The sequence below is a fragment of the Epinephelus moara genome, chromosome 18, assembly GCF_006386435.1.
Source record: "Epinephelus moara isolate mb chromosome 18, YSFRI_EMoa_1.0, whole genome shotgun sequence".
In the NCBI taxonomy this organism is placed as follows: Eukaryota; Metazoa; Chordata; class Actinopteri; order Perciformes; family Serranidae; genus Epinephelus; species Epinephelus moara.
Genome location: NC_065523.1, coordinates 38925236 through 38928904, shown reverse-complemented (window position 1 = coordinate 38928904; position 3669 = coordinate 38925236). Strand labels below are relative to the sequence as shown.

General features: G+C 39.0%; 1 protein-coding gene across 1 annotated transcript in view; it reads right to left on the bottom strand.

Moving 5' to 3' along the window:
• Positions 1-3669, bottom strand: part of LOC126405581 (dual specificity protein phosphatase 3-like) — a 608181-nt gene that overhangs the window by 172220 nt on the left and 432292 nt on the right. The gene's annotated exons all lie outside the window — the stretch shown is intronic.

The window sequence follows — 3669 nt, the reverse complement described above, 5'->3', positions numbered from 1 at the left end:
CATTGGCTAATTTCCATCTGTTGTCCCTAGCAGATGTTCCCTAGGTAAAACACAAATAAAAACAGATAATCACATTCTTAAAACAAAACAACAATACATCCAGTTGATACATATAGTAAAGTGCTGACGTGCCTCAAGTACAAACAATAACAAAGTGCAATCAGTCTTAATAAAGTGCATATGGCAGTACTAAGTGCAACGGTATGGATAACAGTAAAGTGCAGCAGTCAATAAGTAAACATGTTTCAGTATCAGTCAAGTATACATTCAGTAATGTAATTCTAAATTACACAGTTTTTATATGCATTGTACCTGTAATTTTGTAATTTTGCATAAAAGCTGCCTTTTCTGTGGCGCCCAGTAGCTCCGCGGGTAGAGCAGGCGTCCCTCTTACAAAGGCAACGTCCCTGCCGCAGCAGCCGTGGGCTCGATTCCAGCTTGCAGTCCCCCCACTGCATGGCATCCCCCATCTTTCTCCCCGTTTCACACTTAATACTGTCCTATTGATTAAAGGCAAAACCCCAAAAACAGTCTTTTAAAAATGGCCTTTCTGCTCATAATCAGCAGGTGTGTGTCTGCTTGGATTTAAACGTTGAATTCAGATCGTTCAAATTGTTCAGTAGTTCTCAATGAGAAGCGAGCGTATGCATTAAGGCTGATTTATGCTTGGGCGTGCAACACTAAGAAGAGTGAGTGAGTATGATTTTCCTGTTCTGAATTTACTCCTTAAAAATAATTCCTTATAATATTTACAGTATTAGTTCTCTGATAATCTCTTTCACATCATAGCAAAAAATTGGTGTTGGAACTGAAATATCTCCAATCAAATCAAATCAATACTGAATCAAATCAGAAATTGTATTGAATTGGGACTTTGTGAATCAAAATTGAATGGATTCAGGAAATCAGTGGTGACACCTGTTTGGATTGCCATAATCTTTTTGTTTTTGTTTTGTCTGGTGACTGAAGCAGATCTATCAGTCACTTTCTGATCATCAAAAATGTTGTCTGTCCAACGAGGTTTTTTGCAGTGCAAAGTTTTATTTATTTATTTTTTTAATAAAAATGCAATGAGTTAAAAAAAAAGAAATATATGAGTTCATATTGTATTTTGTGCACGATATTTTCACCCTTGTCACAACCTTTACTTTAGTGTTGAGGGAAACATCCTGAGTAACTTAACAAGTTTCCCCTAACCTTCACAAAACTTCAAAACTTGAACCAAAATGACAGGAAAAATGATGTAGTCAGGGAAAAAAATAATTAACAGATAACATTTATCAGCCGTCACCTTTAATCTTTTATTTATCCGGAATAATCCACTGTCGCATTCTTGGAGAGCAGGCAGCGGTCTGGGATACAAATGCACAGGACAGAGGAGGAAGCTGAATTTCAAAGACTGGTTTAAAAACATAAAGAGTCGAAAAATCAGGCAGGTACGAACCTTTAAACCAAAACTGAAGACACACTGGGCAGGTGTGAGGAGGGAGACAGTAATCAGGGGAGTGAGAACAGGTGAGCAGACTGCAGGACAGGTGAGGGAAAGGTGAGAGTGACTAATCAGAAAGGTGAGGAAACACAAGAGCAGAGAGTGAGTGATCTGAAACAAGAGGAGGTTAGAAAACAGAACAGGAAGGAGTAGAATTCAACAAAGGAAAATCATGACATGATAAAAAATGTTCACTTAGATTCAAAACAGTTTTCCGCCCCGCTATTTGACTGACAGGTGATCTCTGGGAGTTTAAGAGCAGCAGCGTCTGCTTATCACACACACTGATGCCAGAATAGAAAAAGACCACTTTGTTTTCACTTAGCGCGATACGTCTGTCGGTAGGAGCAGTGATTGCTACCAAAGAAATTGGTGCCCATTTAATTCTCCTCACGACTTCACTCTGGATCGCAGCACAGCTATTAGAAAACACCTTTCACACACACACACACACCATAAACAGTCGCTGAAAACGCCCTCCTTGTATTTCAGCCAAGTGTTTCTTTTTCCTTTTTTTTTTTCTTACACTCAGAACACCCGTCTCTTTTGTTTTTGCCTAAACTCTGGTGAAATTCCAACACGAGGCGAGCGGGGCAGGAGAAGGACGAAGGAAAAACATGTTGGAATTTTCTTCTCCTCTCAGATCTTCAGGGTTTCTCAGCAGCAATTACACAGAAGTGTTACCAGATGCTTCTCGCCATTGTCGGACCAAAAACCACGTATCTGCACAAAGTCAGTCTGTCTTTCAGGACCGGGAAAAAGGAAATGCTTCTTTTTTTTTTTTTAAATTTACGCCAATGCAGTTTTGAAATTTCACAACAGATTCTGCAGTAAATATCTCGGGGTTGATGAGGCTCGTCCTGCGCACTCACCAGCAGCACAGAAAGTGCACTTACATGGTTATTTCCCGACAGCAGCGTTTGGTTTCTGCAATCTTATCTTATCCTTGAGCCTTGACTCCTCGCTCTCTCCAATTAGTTCAAGAAAAACACACTTACGTGCACAGCACACAGATGCTCCGACACACACATACACACATTCACGCTCGGACAGATATTTTATTTTCACACACACTTTAATGTAGAGCAGGAATCTCTGCGCTCACACACACTGAAATAAAAACACTTCTCTTATGTTGCTATTAATAATCAATCACTCACAATGTGAACACAGTGAAAAATACTGAGAGTTTTTCTCAGAGAATTTTATCTGTCTTAAAAACACAATGCAAAGAATAAGATGTACTTTAAAAGTATTAATACAACAATTCAAAAATAGTCCTGCATTTAAAATCTTAATTAAAGACATACTCTGCTGGATTTTCCTAAAAAAAACAAAGTATAGACTCAAACAACAGTAAAATCATGACCCACACCGGCAACAGCTGTGGCCAGAGACCAGAGTCCTGCACGGCTCCATTTTCTAAAACCGGCACCTGCCCATACCCGTAAAGCTCAGCATCAGAACTGACCTGTTACCCACCATATGTCTAAGTCAAAGCCACACCCACCCACACCCGTTAATAAAAGTCCCTCAACCCAGTAAAAGTAACCCAACGGTTACACTTAGACCTTATTTCATTTGCAGTATTGATTTTCAACTGAGAAATTTGGCTGTGATTTCTTGGTTAGGCTCCAAAATGATGGTGAAATATGGTCTAAATGTATAAATGTAATTTTTTACTGTCAATACTTAGTTACATTTAATATGATAAAATTACTTTTGATACTTAAAGAAAGTCAATATCAGATACTTTAAGACTTTTACTTAATATTTTAACACATGATTTTAACTTCTATCAAAGTCATTTTCAGGGCCGCTTGCACAAAACACCTTAAGTTAAGATTTTCCTTGAGATCATATTTAAAGGGATAGTGCACCTAAAAATGAAAATTCAGCCATCATCTACTCACCCATATGCCAAGGGAGGCTCAGGTGAAGTTTTAGAGTCCTCACATCACTTGCAGAGATCCAAGGGGAGAGGAGGTAGCAACACAACTCCACCTAATGGAGGCTGACGGCGCCCCAGATTCAAACGTCCAAAAACACATAATTGAAACCACAAAATATCTCCATACTGCTCGTCCGTAGTGATCCAAGTGTCCTGAAGCCCCGACATAAAAAGTTGTTTGGAAAAACCTCATTTGAACTCTGTTTTTAGCCTCATTACTATTTGTAGC